General features: G+C 38.4%; 1 protein-coding gene across 1 annotated transcript in view; it reads right to left on the reverse strand.

Moving 5' to 3' along the window:
• The window catches only part of HMGCR (3-hydroxy-3-methylglutaryl-CoA reductase), a 53228-nt gene that overhangs the window by 33887 nt on the left and 1352 nt on the right, over nucleotides 1-17989 (reverse strand). The gene's annotated exons all lie outside the window — the stretch shown is intronic.

Genomic DNA, 17989 nt, shown 5'->3' on the forward strand with positions numbered 1-17989 from the left:
CATTGTTGAGCCCTTCCTCTGGGTGATTAGGCCTTATTAGTCAACAGGTGAGAGCTAACTGTACATTTTTAAGTGCTTTGCTGAAAAACTAAGATGTGTGCTATAAGTGAGGTGGGTCATGAAAGCTGCACTGATACAAGGCACCAGGAACCCAATGAAAGGACTCAAGGAAAATACCATTCCCCACCTTCACCCTCTGCTCAAAGACTCAACACATTCGGTCATGTGTTGTGTACACAGGGGAAGAGGGGGAAGGGAAGTTTTTATCTCTTTTTGTCCCAGGGTGGGATTGTTCACTGTTCTCTACATCTTTTCTTAGCCAACATATCAAAAAGCTACTTGGCATTTCTGCATTGGTTCCTTTAACCTCTATTTATTCCAGATTTGGGGCTCTTGGTTGTCACAGAAGTCCTACCTAAAGAGGCCAAATTGAACATATATGTTATGGTGTCTACAAGTACAATAGATCTAAGCCAGAACAAATAGAAACTGAACTGCCGGGGCTTCCCTGGTGGCGCCGTGGTTGAGAGTCTGCCTGCCAATGCAGGGGACACGGGTTCCAGCCCTGGTCTGGGAGGATCCCACATGCCGCGGAGCAACTGGGCCCGTGAGCCACAACTACTGAGCCTGCGCGTCTGGAGCCTGTGCTCCACAACGAGAGGCCACAACAGTGAGAGGTCCGCGCACCGCAATGAAGAGTGGCCCCCGCTCGCCGCAACTGGAAAAAGCTCTCGCACAGAAATGAAGACCCAACCCAGCCAAAACTAATAAATAAATAAATTTAAGAAAAAAACTGAATTGCCATTGCCGTCCGGATTTATTGCTCAAAACAAAAAAGCTCCTGATGTGTTTGGCTTGACCACGATCCATTTTATTAAAAAAATTTTTTTGTAGCTTTATTGGAGTATAATTGCTTTACAATGTTGTGTTAGTTTCTGCTGTACAACAAAGTGAATCAGCTATATGTATACATATATCCCCATATCCCCTCCCTCTTGCATCTCCCTCCTATACTCTCTATCCCACCCCTCTAGGTGGTCACAAAGCACCAAGCTGATCTCCCTGTGCTATGTGGCTGCTTCCCACTAGCTATCTATTTTACATTTAGTGTATATATGTCCATGCCACTCTCTGCCTTCATCCCAGTTTCCCCTTTCCCCTGCTCTGACCTCAAGTCCTTTCTCTACATCTGCGTCTTTATTCCTGCCCTGCCACTAGGTTCATCAATACCGTTTTTTTAGATTCCGTATATGACCATGATCCATTTTAAACCTACGTACCCCACGTTAGGTTTAGGAGGCCAGAAAATAGCCCCCTTACCATTCTTCCTATCTGCCCAGTCACCTCCCACAGAAACATCCTTGTCCTGCAACTTATGGTGCCTGCTTCTCAGGTGGGTGGAAATGCAGGCCTATTTGGGTCATGCCTAAGTTCACAGGACTGAGACCTTCTCCAACTTTAGTGCACCCAAGAATATGGTGGGGGAGAGTTGTTTAATATGCAGATTCCTGAGCCTCACTTCCGGATGTTGATTTCACAGGTCTAGGAAGGGGCCTGGGTAATTTGCGTTTTAAAAAAAGTATCCCAGGTGATTTTAGTGCACGGGATTGATGGATCTCACTTAGAGGAATACGGGCCTAAATGTCTATAGGTAGATAAGCAAAAAGACCACATAAGAGCTTTAGGAACGTAATTCAAAAGGCAGAGTAGGAAAGACTGGAGTTAAAACTTGGGATAGCTACTGCAATATGGTTTTCAAACTACATGCATGTAAAAAATGGAAATACACTTTCTAAAAAGTCTATTCTTGTATTATGAGGTGCACACCGTGTCTCTACTCTCTTCTATCCTATTTTCAGCAGTTGTCTTGAAAGGCAGCTTTGCCTGGTTGTCTTTACAAGTCCACGCAGCCCAGGCTGCTTGCACCCTTTTCAGACTTTAACAAGGACCCCTGTACTCACCCTACTGCACTGGACAACACCCTTGTCAATCTCAACAGCTGTTCTGAAGTGGGCACACCATGCTTTCCAGGGACCATCTGTCGGCTGTTCGGGGCTTCCCTGTTCTCAGGTCTGTCAGACACGCCCCTGTTCCTCTCTGCTTCCTCCTGCATAGCCCCAGGTACACACAGCTCTTGGGACCATGGATGTTTATCTCCACCCATTTGTATTTTCAGGTCCATGGAGAGACCTTGGCAAATAGTCATGTTGTAAATGTCCACGAGTTTTTGGTTTTGCCACTTAGTTTTTATGTGGGAATTTGAAAAGATTAAAAACCTGTGCTACTGTCACTGCCACTTTCACCTTGACTTTCTTTATAACGTTACACAATCTGTGTATCTTTAAGCAGTATATTTTGGATAGTTTTTCTCTTCCTTTGAAAATTATATAAATTGGTATGTTCTGCCATACCTTCCTTTTATGGCCAAATTTTATGTTTTTGAGTCATTCGTGTTGATACTTATAACTGTATTCATTCATTTTTGCGGCTGTATTTACATTATATGACTATATATCACAATTCATTAATCCATTCTGTTAATATTATTTTTCAGATTTTGATAATCATAAATAAGGCTTTGATGAATATTCTATACTTGCCTTTTTAAAATTAATTAATTAATTAATTTATTTTTTTGGCTGCATTAGGTTTTCATTGCTGCGCGGGCTTTCTTTAGTTGCGGCGAGCGGGAGATACCTTCATTGCGGTGCGCGTGAGGGCTTCTCGTTGTAGTGGCTTCTCTTGTTGTGGCGCGTGGGCTCCAGGCACGCGGGCTTCAGTAGTTGTGGCACACAGGCTCAGTAGCTGTGGCTCGCGGGCTCTAGAGCGCAGGCTCAGGAGTTGTGGCGCACGGGCTTAGTTGCTCCGCGGCATGTGGGATCTTCCTGGACCAGGGCTCAAACCTGTGTCCCCTGCATTGGCAGGTGGATTCTTAACCACTATGCCACCAGGCAAGTTCTATACTTGTAATGCACATGTGTAAGATCTTCCAAGGAAGTGTGCCTAGGTAGATATGAAATGGTATTACTTTTAATTTCAATTTGCATTTTCCTGCTTACAAAAGAAGTTGAGCATCTTTTCATGTTTAGCCACCAACCAAGTCTCCTCTTATATGAAATGCCTGTTTGTGACCTTTGCACATTTTTCTATGGATTGTTTGATTTTTTTTCTTATTGATTTAGAAGAGCTTTTTATATACTCTGGATGTTAATAATTTCCTGGTTATGTTCTACAAATAATTTTTTCCTGGTTTGTGCATTTCTGTCTTTGGGCGAGAATATAATTTTTGATTTCTATGAATATAATTTTCCAAGAATATAATTCTTGATTTCTATACTATATACTTTATCAACCTTTTTAAAATGAATTTTGCTTTTTGTGTTTTGTTTATGAAATCCTTCCTTACCTTGAGATTATAAAGATATATTTTCTTCTAAATGTTTAAAAATTTGGCTTCTTCATTGATCCATACGGAATTCATTTTTGTGTATAGTTTGAGGTATGGATCCAAATTTAATATTTTGTACACGAAGAATTGTTCCAATACCATTTCTTAAATATGTCCCCCTGGGCTTCCCTGGTGGCGCAGTGTTTGAGAGTCCGCCTACCGATGCAGGGGACGCGGGTTCGTGCCCCAGTCCGGGAAGATCCCACACGCCGTGGAGCGGCTAGGCCCGTGAGCCATGGCCACTGAGCCTGCGCGTCCAGGGCCTGTGCTCCGCAATGGGAGAGGCCACAACAGTGAGAGGCCCACGTACGGCAAAAAAAAAAAAAAAAAAGTCCCCCTTTCCCTATTGATCTTCATTGCCAAGCATTTCATACATGCATGGATCTAGTTATGTAGTTATACTCTTTCACTGAGCTATTTGTCTATATCTGCTCCAGTATATATAATATTATAATTTATAGTTTTAAAATACATTTTGATATCTGATAGGACAAGTCTTCCCTTTCCCCAATCTCATATATTTTGCCTCCCCCATCATACTGCCTCAATAATTCCTCAATAATGTCTCTATTTATTTCCCTCTCCAACAAGCCAGATTAGAAAAATGGTCCCAGATTGCAGAACGAGGTTTCCTAACTCGTGTGGAGCTCAGCCCAGCCCCACATGTTGACAGCCATAAGCAGGTATTTGTTTCTTAGGTGTGCATAGGAATGTTACCACTAGTATCTAAGCTTTATGGATTTTTTCTATAAGTAATAGCATTTTCATAAATAATTGATGATTATGGAAAAATGTCTATGAAAATTACAGGGACCAAATTATTCTCTAATTTTCAACTAGAGAAGTTAAGGCAGAGAGAGATTAGAGAAAGTTTCTACAGTCACTTTTTTTCCTCACTCATCAGCTACCACCCATCACCTACCTAGGTCCTGAACTTCTAGTGAAAGTGAGATGGGAAAGGTAATGCATCAAGTCAAAGGGAAACATGGCAAAGACCTTTGGGGGACTGGGTACCTCGAACAGGCTTGAGGGGTTAAGAAACACCTACCTTTTGGTTAAGAGAACAATGACTGGACTGCAGTTATCTTAGGATAAATCTGGATTCTGTAAACTTACCACTTCCCATGATTTTGCTTTAGTTTTCTCTTCTTCCTTGGCTTCCTTTCTACCCCTTCCCTCCTGTTGTCTCTTCTCTCTTACTCTCTGCTTATACTCCTGGACACTTCTGTTCCTTTCAGATGCCATTCTACACAAGTTCTTCCTTTTTGCCTTTGGAGGTTTTTACACTGCTCTGGTACTCTTGCTTAGGGACCTCTCATATGGTTCTTCATGATAATGCCCATTACATAATGTAGTAACAAATGCTGTTTAAGTTCACAGCAGGCTAGATGAGGAAATGTCAGCTATGTTTTATCTTAAGTGTTTACATACACACCAATGTATGTAAAGTTATTTAATCACAGGAGAGATTCTATTTGTCTTGAGGATTTAAGGCTTTTTTGTTTTGTTTTTTTTTTTTGCTAAGTCACATTTGCCATCAAAACTGCTGCTCTGTCTTGTCCTGTCTTTAAATACCCACTAGATGTTGCTACAGGGCTGTGGGAAAAAGTCTTCAGTTTCATCCAAAGCTTCTGAATTACTGAACTAGAAACTTGCAGCCATCAGAAACAGGAAGGATATAAGCTTAAACAGAGAAACAGGAAGCATATCTTCAAAAGATAGGAAGGAAGTAAAACTGACGAAGGACTGAATATTTAAAAAACAATGTTGGCGTAATTGAAACTTGTGCATTAGCATTGTGACATCTGTCAGCTGAATACAATGTTAAATCTTTAGAGATTATCTCTCCTAGGGCATCTGAAACTTGACTGAGGTTTCAAATCAGGTTTCAAAAACAGTACAAACATTCTGGACATCCTAAAAAGTATTTAATATTGTAAAAATTACTGTTTTCTCATTCTAAAAGTATTACATTGCCATTTAAGCAATTAGGAAAATAATAGGAAATTACAGAGGAGAAAATAATTACCCGGAACTCAAGGATAGTCACTCAGGGTGACTGTCTTTTGCATTTTAGCACATTTCTTTCCTTCCAGCTTTTCTCCTATACTTTTTTTTTTTTTTTTTTCCGGTACACGGGCCTCTCACTGTGTGGCCTCTCCCGTTGCGGAGCACAGGCTCCAGATGCGCAGGCTCAGCGGCCATGGCTCACGGGCCCAGCCCAGCCACTCCGCGGCATGTTGGATCTTCCCAGACCAGGGCATGAACCCGTGTCCCCTGCATCGGCAGGCAGACTCTCAACCACTGTGCCACCAGGGAAGCCCTCTCCTATACTTTCTAAACTATAAAATATTGTATAAATTATATATGTATATATATACTTTTTGCTTAATTATATATGCTGTATATGTATATATACATACATACTTTTTTGTTTGATGATAACATATTGTATATATATGATATATGATGTGTGTATATATACACACAATATACACACATACACACATCCTGTGTGTGTATCCTATTAAACATAATAACAACCAGCCCTATGATGTGTGGGAGCAGGGCAGGCGGCGGGGGGGGGGGGGGGTTACTTGTAAAATTTGCAGATTTCTGTGGTGTAAATACTCCAAAACTTACTCTACACATTATTAGTTCTTCTTTCCTGGTCCTCTTCCTCCACTCAGTAAACCACAAAATCTGGCCCCATAGTAAAATGTAACGAAATAATTGAGAAGTGATGAGTTTGGGGTATTTACTGCCTTTATTTTTAATATAATTTGTTCAATTATGCTTATGTACTTTAATTTTTAATAGTGACTATGTTTAATAACTGACTTCCAAATTCCTGAAAATTTAACAATCAGCTCTTACAAACTAGTAGAAGCTGGATCAAGTTCACCTTTGACACCACTCCAGTAAGAACTTCCCTGCCTCCCTCCCCCAACTCTCTGTCTTCCCCATAGTCCAGTCCTGAAGAGATCAGCCTCTGAGGTTAGTTAAGGGGAGGAAGGGAAGCAGAAAAGAAAAAGCAACGTGTAGAATAAGTTTTGCTTAAGCAAAGGTTTTTAGCGTGAGACACAAAAAGCACTGTATTGGGTTGTTTAGTGTCCCCCCTCCCCCAAATTCATGTTCTTCTAGGAACCTCAGAATGTGACCATATTAGGAAATAGGGTTGTTATAGTTGTAATTGTTTAAGTTAAGGTGAGGTCATAGTGGAGTAGGGTAGGCCCTGCTCTAATATGACTAGCGTTCTTACAAGAAGAGGAGGAGATACAGAGAAAGAGATGTACAGGGAGAAGACCACTTGATGGGGGGTAGAGATTGGAGTCAAGGCAAGGAATGCCAAGAACTATCAGCAACAGCAAAGCTAAGAGGAACGAATGGAATGGATTCTCACCTAGAAGCTTTAGAGAGAGCCTGGCCTGGCCAACACCTTGATTTTAGACTCCTGGCCTCCAGAATTGTGAGATAATGAATTTCTGTTATTTAAGCCATCCAGTATGTGGTAATTTGTTACAGCAGCCCTAGGAAACTAATGCAAGCACTTACCATACAAGAAGAAATTGATAAACTGGACATCACTCAAAACCTATTTCTGATGAAAAGGCATTAATAAGAAAATGAAGGGTTGGTTCAAGATGGCGGAGTAGAAGGACGTGCGCTCACTCCCTCTTGTGAGAGCACTGGAATCACAACTAATTGATAAACAATCATTGACAGGAAGACAATGGAACTCACCAAAACAGATACCCCACATCTAAAGACAAAGGAGAAGCTGCAATGAGACGGTAGGAGGGGCGCAATCACAATAAAATCAAAAAAACCGCTGGGTGGGTGCCTCACAAACTGGAGAACAATTGTAGCACAGAAGTCCACCCACTAGAGTGAAGGTTCTCAGCCCCACATCAGGCTTCCCAACCTGGGGGTCTGGCAAAGGGAGGAGGAATTCCCAGAGAATCAAGACTTGGAAGGCTAGAGGGATTTGATTGTAGGACTTCGACAGGACTGGGGGAAACAGAGACTCCACTCTCAGAGGGCACACACAAAGTAGTGTGTGCATCGGGACCCAGGGGAAGGAGCAGTGACCCCACAGGAAACTGAACCAGACCTACCTACTAGTGTTGGAGGGTCTCCTGCAGAGGTGAGGCGGGTGGCTGTGGCTCACCACGGGGACAAGGACACTGGCAACAGAAGTTCTGAGAAGTACTCCTTGGCGTGAGCCCTCCCAGAGTCTGCCATTAGCCCCACCAAAGAGCCTGTAGGCTCCAGTCCTGGGTCGCTTCAGGCCAAACAACCAACAGGGAGGGAACCCAGCCCCACCCATCAGCAGACAAGCAGATTAAAGTTTTACTGAGCTCTGCCCACCAGAGCAACACCCAGCTCTACCCACCACCAGTCCCTCCCATCAGGAAGCTTGCACAAGCCTCTTAGACAGCCTCATCCACCAGAGGGCAGACAGCAGAAGCAAGAAGAACTACAATCCTGCAGACTGTGGAACGAAAACTACATTCACAGAAAGATAGACGAGATGAAAAGGCAGAGGGCTATGTACCAGATGAAGGAACAAGATAAAACCCCAGAAAAACAACTCAATGAAGTGGAGATAGGCAACCTTCCAGAAAAAGAATTCAGAATAATGATAGTGAAGATGATCCAGTACCTCGGAAAAACAATGGAGGCAAAGATGGAGAAGATGCAAGAAATGTTTCACAAACACCTAGAAGAATTAAAGAACAAACACCTAGAAGAATTAAAGGAAAAACAAACAGAGATGAACAATACAGTAACTGAAATGAAAAATACACTAGAAGGAATCAACAGCAGAATAACTGAGGCAGAAGAATGGATAAGTGACCTGGAAGACAGAATGGTACAATTCACTGCTGCAGAACAGAATAAAGAATGAAAAGAAATGAAGATAGCCTAAGAGACCTCTGGGATGACATTAAATGCACCAACATTCACATTTATAGGGGTCCCAGAAGGAGAAGAGAAGGAGCAGAAAAAGTATCTGAAGAGATTATAGTCGAAAACTTCCCTAACATGGGAAAGGAAACAGCCACCCAAATCCAGGAAGCGCAGAGAGTCCCATACAGAATAAACCCTAGGAGAAACACGCAAGACACATAGTAATCAAATTGGCAAAAATTAAAGACAAAGAAAAATTATTAAAAGCAACAAGGGAAAAACGACAAATAATATACAAGGGAACTCCCATAAGGTTAACAGCTGATTTCTCAGCAGAAACTCTACAAGCCAGGAGGGAGTGGCATGATATATTTAAAGTGATGAAAGGGAAGAACCTACAACCAAGATTACTCTACCCGGCAAGGATCGCATTCAGATTCGACGGAGAAATCAAAAGCTTTACAGACAAGCAAAAGCTAAGAGAATTCAGTGCCACCAAACCAGCTCTACAACAAATGCTAAAGGAACTTCTCTAAGTGGGAAACACAAGAGAAGAAAAGGACTTACAAAAAAAAAAAAAACCCAAAGCAATTAAGAAAATGGTAATAGGAACATACTTATTGATAATTACCTTAAATGTCAATGGATTAAATGCTCCAACTAAAAGACACAGGCTCACTGAATGGATACAAAAACAAGACCCATATATATGCTGTCTACAAGAGACCCACTTCAGACCTAGGGACACATACAGACTGAAAGTGAGGGGCTGGAAAAAGATATTCCATGCAAATGGAAATCAAAAGAAAGTTGGAGTAGCAATTCTCATATCAGATAAAACAGACTTTAAAATATAGAATGTTACATGAGACAAGGAAGGACACTACATAATGATCAAGGGATCAATCCAAGAAGAAGACATGACAATTATAAATATATATGCACCCAAGATAGGAGCATCTCATACATAACGCAAATGCTAACAGCTATAAAAGAGGAAATCTACTGTAACACAATAACAGTGGGGGACTTTAACACCTCACTTACACCAATGGACAGATCATCCAGACAGAAAATTAATAAGGAAACAAAAGCTTTAAATGACACAATAGACTAGATAGATTTAATTGATATTTATAGGAAATTCCATCCCAAAACAGCAGATTACACTCTCTTCTCAAGTGCACACGGAACATTCTCCAGGAAAGGTCACATCTTGGGTTACAAATCAAGCCTTGGTAAACTTAAGAAAACTGAAATCATATCAAGCATCATTTCTGACCACAACACTATGAGAGTAGAAATCAATTACAGGGAAAAAAACATAAAAAACACAAACACATGGAGGGTAAACAATACGTTACTAAATAACCAAGAGATCACTGAAGAAATCAAAGAGGAAATTAAAAAATACTTAGAGACAGATGACAATGAAAACATGACGATCCAAAACCTATGGGATGCAGCAAAAGCAGTTCTAAGAGGGAAGTTTATAGCTACACAATCCTACCTCAAGAAAGAAGAAAAATCTCAAATACACAATCTAACCTTACACCTAAAGGAACCTTAGAGAAAGAAGAACAAACAAAACCCAAAGTTAGCAGAAGGAAAGAAATCATAAAGATCAGAGCAGAAATAAATGAAATAGAATCAAAGAAAACAATAGCAAGATCAATAAAAACTAAAAGCTGATTCTTTGAGAAAATAAACAAAATTGATAAACCTTTAGCCAGACTCATCAAGAAAAAGAGGGAGAGGACTCAAATCAATATAATCAGAAATGAAAAAAGAGAAGTTACAACAGACACCATAGAAATACAAAGCATCATAAGAGACTACTATAAGTAACTCTATGCCAATAAAATGGACAACCTGGAAGAAATGGACAAATTCTTATAAAGGGATAACCTTCCAAGACAGAAACAGGAAGAAATAGAAAATATGAAGAGACAAATTACAAGTAATGAAGTTGAAACTGTGATTACAGATCTTCCAACAAACAAAAGTCCAGGAACAGACGGCTTCACAGGTGAATTCTATGAAACATTTAGAGAAGCACTAACACCTATCCTTCTCACACTCTTCCAAAATATAGCAGAGGGAGGAGCATTCCCAAACTCATTCTACGAGGCCACCATCACCCTGATACCAAAACCAGACAAAGATACTACAAAAAAAGAAAATTACAGAGCAATATCACTGATGAATATAGATGCAAAAATCCTCAAGAAAATACTGGCAAACAGAATCCAACAACACATTAAAAGGATCATACACCGTTATCAAGTGGGATTTATCCAGGGATGCAAGGATTCTTCAATATACACAAATCAATCAATGTGATATACCATATTAACAAACTGAAGAATAAAAACCATATGATCATCTCAGTAGATGCAGAAAAAGGTTTTGACAAAATTCAAAACCCATTTAGGACAAAAACTCTCCAGAAAGTGGGCACAGAGGGAACCTACCTCATCATAATAAAGGCCATGTACGACAAACCCACAGCAAACGTCACTCTCAATGGTGAAAAACTGAAAGCATTTCCTCTAAGATCAGAATCAAGACAAGGATGTCCACTCTCGCCACTCTTATTCAACATAGTTTTGGAAGTCTTATTCAAGGCAATCATAGAAGAAAAAGAAAAATAAGGAATACAAATTGGAAAAGAAGTAAAACTGTCACTGTTTGCAGATGACATGATACCTATACATAGATAATCCTAAAGATGCCACCAGAAAACTACTAGAGCTAATCAATGAATTTGGTAAAGTAGCAGGATACATTAATGCACAAAAATCTCTTGCATTCCTACACACTAACAACAACAGATCAGAAAGAGAAATTACGGAAACAACCCCATTCACCATTGCAACAAAATGAATAAAATACCTAGGAATAAACCTACCTAAGGAGGTAAAAGACCTGTACTCAGAAAGCTATAAGTCACTGATCAAAGAAATCAAAGATGACACAAACAGATGGAGAGATATACCATGTTCTTGGATTGGAAGAATCAGTATTGTGAAAATGACTATACTACCCAATCTACAGATTCAATGCAATCCCCATCAAATTACCAATGGCATTTTTTACAGAGCTAGAATAAAAAATTTTTTAATTTGTATGGAGACACAAAAGACCCTGAATAGCCAAAGCAATATTGAGGGAAAAAAACAGAGCTGGAGGAATCAGACTCCCTGACTTCAGACTATACTACAAAGCTACCGTAATCAAGACAATATGGTACTGGCACAAAAACAGAAATGTAGAGCAATGGAACAGGATAGAAAGCCCAGAGATAAACCCACGCACCTATGGTCAACTAATCTATGACAAAGGAGACAAGGATATACAATGGAGAAAAGACAGTCTCTTCAATAAATGGTGCTGGGAAAGCTGGACAGCTACATGTAAAAGAATGAAATTAGAACACTCCCTAACACCATACACAAAAATAAACTCAAAATGGGTTAAAGACCAAAATGTAAGACCAGACACTATAAAACTCTTAGAGGAAAATATAGGAAGAACACTCTTTGACATAAATCCAGCAAGATCTTTTTTGACCCACCTCCTAGAGTAATGTAAATAAAAACAAAAATAAACAAATGGGACCTAATGAAACTTAAAAGCTTTCGCACAGCAAAGGAAATTATAAACAAGATGATAAGACAACCCTCAGAATGGGAGAAAGTATTTGGCAACAAATCAACGGAGAAAGGATTAATCTCCAAAATATATAAACAGCTCATGCAGCTCAATATTAAAACACAAACAACCCAATCAAAAATTGGGCAGAAGACCTAAATAGACATTTCTCCAGAGAAACATACAGATGGCCAAGAGGCACATGAAAAGCTGCTCACGTGCTCACTAATTATTAGAGAAATGCAAATCAAAACTACAATGAGGTAGCACCTCACACCGGTCAGAATGGCCATCATCAGAAAATCTATAAACAACAAATGCTGGAGAGGGTGTGGAGAAAAGGGAACCCTCTTGCACTGTCGGTGGGAATGTAAATTGATACAGCCACTGTGGAGAACAGTATGGAGGTTCCTTAAAAAACTAAAAATAGAATTACTATATGACCCAGCAATCCCACTACTGGGTATATACCCAGAGGAAACCATAATTCAAAAGACACATGCACCCCAATGTTCACTGCAGCACTATTTACAATAGCCAGGTCAGGGAAGCAACCTAAATGCCAATCAACAGATGAATGATAAGGAAGATGTGGTACATATATACAATGGAATATTACTCATCCATAAAATGGAATGAAATTGGGTCATTTGTAGAGATGTGGATCACCTAGAGACTGTCATACAGAGTGAAGCAAGTCAGAAAGAGAAAAACAAATATTATATATTAACTCATATATATGGAATTCTAGAAAAATGGTACAGATGAACCGGTTTGCAAGGCAGAAACAGAGACACAGATATAGAGAACAAACGTATGGACCCAAGGGGGGAAAGCGGGGGGTGGGGGGCGGGGGTTGGTGGTGGTGGGATGAACTGGGAGATTGGGATTGACATGTATACACTAATATGCATAAAATAGATAATTAATCAGAACCTGCTGTATTAAAAAAAATAAAATTCAAAAAAAGAAAAAAAATTGAATAGGCAAGCCAGAGACAAGTAAAAAGTATTCATGATGCATAAATCTGACAAAGGCCTCATGTCCAGACTGTGTAAAGGACTCCTACAAACCAACAATAAAAATACAAACAGCCCAATTGACAAGTGGGCAAAAAATTTGCATAGAAACTACAAAAGGTACAAACAGTCAAAAAGCACATAGAAGGTGCCATTAGGGAAATGCAAATTAAAACCACAATGAGATACTATTTCACACCCACCAGAATGGGTAATAAATAGGAGACTGACTATCAAATGTTGGTGAAGATACGGAGCAAAGGGAGCTTTCATACATGGCTGGTAGGAGTATAGAAAGGCAGTTTCTTAGAAAGTTAAACATATACCCACCATATACCCCAGCAATTGTACTCTTAGGTATTTACCTAAGAGAAATGAAAACATACATCCACAAAAAGACTTCAGTGAGAATATTACTAGCAGCCTCTCTATAACAGCCTCCAAAGTGGAAATAAATGTTTGTCAACAGGCAAATGGACTAAACAAATTTGGTATGTTCATACAGTGTAACAGTACTCAGCAATAAAGAGGAATGCATTGATATAAAGCACATCAGTGAATCTTAAAAACATTAAACCTACTAAAAGAATCCAGTTTAAAAAGATACATACAATATGATTCCATTTACATGAAAGGCTACTCTGTGGTGCTAGAGAAACTACATGATAGAAATCAGAAAGTGTTTGCTTGGGGGTAGGTATTGAGGAAAGGGAAGAAGCAATGGAAATAGTCTTAATCCTGTTTTAAGCAGTGGTTACCTGAGAGAGAGAGAGAGAGAGAGAGAGAGAGAGAGAGAGAGAGGGAGGGAGGGGGAGAGAGAGAGAGAGAGAGAGAGAGAAAGAGAGTGTGTGTGTGTGTGTGTGTGTGTGTGTATTCAAAACCATTGAACTGCATCATTTTACTACATCAAAATTCTGATTAACCTTTCATGGCTGGCATTTTTGTGTCTTTCTACTTTGGCAGACCTGCTAATATATTAGTCTAAACTAGTTTACATGACTGTTTCAGTTACACACAAAGAATATCCCATTACCATATGTAAATTTGGCAACTTCGTGAGTCCAAAAATCAACTAAAATTTATTATTTTTTATGTATTAATCATTTATGTAAATTATACTTTTAAGATTTGAGCTTTTAAGATTACCGTTTTTCCACTTACAACTCCGATTTTCCTCCTGTAGGTTGTGTATGCTGGTGTAAGAAATACAGAAACTTTAAAAAAAAAAAATCCACCACACATTGAACTGAACATTAAGGTCTATATATGTCATTATATGCAAATTATTCCTTAATGAAGAGAAGCAATAAAAAACAGATTATACAGTTCTTCAGTAGCAGAGTCAGGGGGTGGCTTGGTATGCTTGATAACCTCTTATTTCCTCAATCCCCCTAAACAACCCCAAATAAACATACACTCTAAGATAAAGGTGTGAATTTGCTGTGTAAGCAGCTAAGTGACAACTGTGTTTGCTATTCAAACACAACCTCTGTTGAAGTTTCATAGCTCTCACTTCAAAAAGATTATCACCTTGACACCTTTCCTATATGAAATTCCAGAGCTGTCACTGTTCAGCTCTTTGCTTTATTCTGTAAATAGTACTAAGAGAAGCTATACATGTCTATGTATATATCTGCTTTTCATTCTTCTTAATGACAACATAGTATTCCACTGATAATCCCCTATTGATGGACATTTAGGGTGTCTCTAACTTTTCAAAATTACTGTTGGAATCTTCTGAACTTGTCAAAACTAGTTGACAAAATCAGTGTCATTTTCACCAGGCTGTTGCATTTGCGTTTCTAATTCTTTGACAGCCTATCATGACTTTATCTGTCACTTTGATTGCCAATTTTTTATACCAACATTATACTGTGTTTTTAGGGGGAAAATAATTTAAGAATCCTTACAAAACCCTGATAATCATGTTTAACATCTGTTGCTTTTTTCATGTCATCATAAATTATAAAATGTTGTAATGTATTTCTCCTTCTGAGACAGATGATCAGTTTATAACTGTTGCCCCCTAACTAGGTCATTTTGCATTTTCACTTCTAAAGAAATATATTACTCATGATCTAATAGAGCTAAACAATGAATAATTATGATTTTAGAGATGACACAGAATAGCAACGTCTTGTAGGCATCCTGGGGCAATGGGTCAGGGAGGGTTGTTATAAGTTACCACTAGGCATGCCTAGTCCTCTGATTCTCATTTTTGAAATGCTGAGTTTTTGCAATCAACCTTTGCTGATTTTATGGGCTTCATTGTAATATATCTTTTTGTCAATCACCAGAATAACACATGCTATTAATTATTCTTCAGAGGGTTTTTTAAAATGAAATATTAATTGCTTATTAGGCTATTACCTTAAATTTCATAGTACTTTTAACTTTTTGAATTATTTTCATATCTATTTTATATATGCCATTTTAAAGTAAAATTGAACTTCTATATTAAATTCTGCACTAAGAAAGGACATAGCCTGTAGGAGTTGGGTCAGCATATTCCTACACAAGTGAATCAACTATAACGATGACTGCAAAATAAATTTAGGTATTGAACCAACACCTAATCCTGTGTAAACCTGTCTCTGTGTTTTCCCACATTTTGCAGTTTTTGAGAAAGGGTCTCACATATACTGATTTTTCGGATTACATGCATATTCTCATTCATTTCTAAATTCACATTCTTATTTGTGCTAAAGACCATGCAAATAATTTGGGTTGATGGATGGCAATCTTTTTTTTTTAATCCAAATCTTTGAGAAAATGAATGTTATTTTTGGAAAATGCATTTTAAAATACTCATCATAAAATACTCAGTGAAGTACTTTATATACCTTTATTTTGGGGGGAAATAAAGTAATAAGGTGAAAAGTGGGTTTACTCTCTTAGATATTCATGTTGTGTTATATTTATGATCAAGCAAATCTTCCATGAAAGTCTCATCTCTTACAGTTCTGGGATCTAAAGTAACCTGGATAGAATGGAAATGCTATGAAGCTATATAAGCAGGAAAAAATTAAAATTTTAAAAGCCAAATATATTGTGTAACCACAAAAATCCTGAGACTTCTTTTTCAAAATCCACACTTCCAAACAAGTCTCATTATAGTACACCTTGTACATACTCCACTTCCTGCTTAGTGCCTGAGTCCTCATCTCACACCACTCTCCTCTGACTCCCCAGCTTCCAGCACACAAGCCTCCTGGGATGTCTCAGGGCCTGTGCACTTATGTTCATTCTTCAAATGTCACCTCTTCAGAGAGGTGATCTCTGAACATGTTCTCTAATCGGCAGCCTCTTTATTTCTCTCAGGCACACATCACTCTCTGAATTATCTCATTTATTTATGTACTTGTTTGTTGTCTGCCTCATCCATTAGAAGGCGAGGCCAGTAAGGGAAGGGCCCTAATTCCCAGCCCTCCTTCAGGGCACTGAGCCTCACGAGCATTTGTGGTACAGCATATATGCTATTGGTATGATTTTGGAATTTTCCTTCCTAATGAAAATCTGAGGTGGCAAAGCTGGCCTTCTACTTTTAATTCACCTTTAAAACAAGTAAAGAATTCCCAAATAGAACTTTTTCTCGAAAGACTTAAAGCCTAAATGGAAATCAAGCAATGAAAATTTAATAATAGTTCTGAAGGATTACTTGGTTTCATTTTATAAATTTACTATACAATATTATTCCTCAAAGATTCAAATTTTGATATAATCTAACTTAACTGTATTCTGCCTCATATTCTTTAATTTTTTACAGATATTTGTTGGTTTAAAAAGAATATAATGCTCTTCTCAAGGTTTTCTGACTAATTCACTATGTGTTAGTATTTATATTAACAAGCAATCAATTTTCCTTTTTAACTACTTGAATTTCTCCCCTATTCTTAGGACACTTTAAATCTAAAAGAGTTCCCATTCTCTCTTTTTTTACCCCATGATATTAAATTGTTGAAAGAAACCAGGTCATTTGTCCTATTGAATTTCCCACATTCTAGATTTGGTTAATTTTATCTTCCTGGTGTTAACACATTTCTCTGCTTTTCCACCTTCCCCCCTCATATAAATAACTGATAGTTAGATCTAGAGTCTTGATTAGATTCAGGTTTTTAACTTTTGTGGGGGCTTAGAATACTTCATAGGTAGCACCATTTATTCCTATTGTATCATGCCTGGAGGAGCATATTTGGTTATCTCACTATTAGTGATATGTTAAGATTATCAGTGGATGTAATGCTGTCAGCCTGATCTACCTGTTACAAAATTCCCCATCAGCCTTTTACCTGGGAATTTAGGACTGTTTTAAACATGGAGGATATATAGATGGAGAGGTGTAAAAAACACAAAGAGGTCTAGTTCTTTGCATATTTATTACTGTTCTGCCTCGTTTATAGAGTTGAGGTGAGGAATATTCAAATAAGTTTATTTTTTGTATATTAACTGTAGGTTATTTTATTTTTATTGAAGTATAGTTGATTTATAATATTGTGTTAGTTTCAGGTGTACAGCAGAGTGATTCAGTTATACATATATATATATGTTTTTCAGGTTCTTTTCCATTGTAGGTTATTACAGGATATTGAATATAGTTCCTCGTGCTATACAGTAAATCCTTGTTGTTTATCTATTTTATATATCATAGTGTGTATCTGTTAATCCTATAATCCTAATTTACCCCCCCTTCCCCTTTGGTAACCGTAAGTTTGTTTTCTATGTCTATGAGTCTGTTTCTGTTTTGTAAATAAATTCATTTGTATTATTTTTCCACATATAAGTGATATATAATTTTTGTCTTTCTCTGTCTGACTTACTTCACTTAGTGGGATATTTTTTAGGTCTATCCATGATGCTGCAAACGGCAATACTTCAGTCTTTATGACTGAGTAATATTCCACCGTATATATATACACCACATCTTTATCCATTTATCTGTGGATGGACACTTCAG

This window comes from Orcinus orca, chromosome 3, assembly GCF_937001465.1.
Source record: "Orcinus orca chromosome 3, mOrcOrc1.1, whole genome shotgun sequence".
Classification (NCBI taxonomy): Eukaryota; Metazoa; Chordata; class Mammalia; order Artiodactyla; family Delphinidae; genus Orcinus; species Orcinus orca.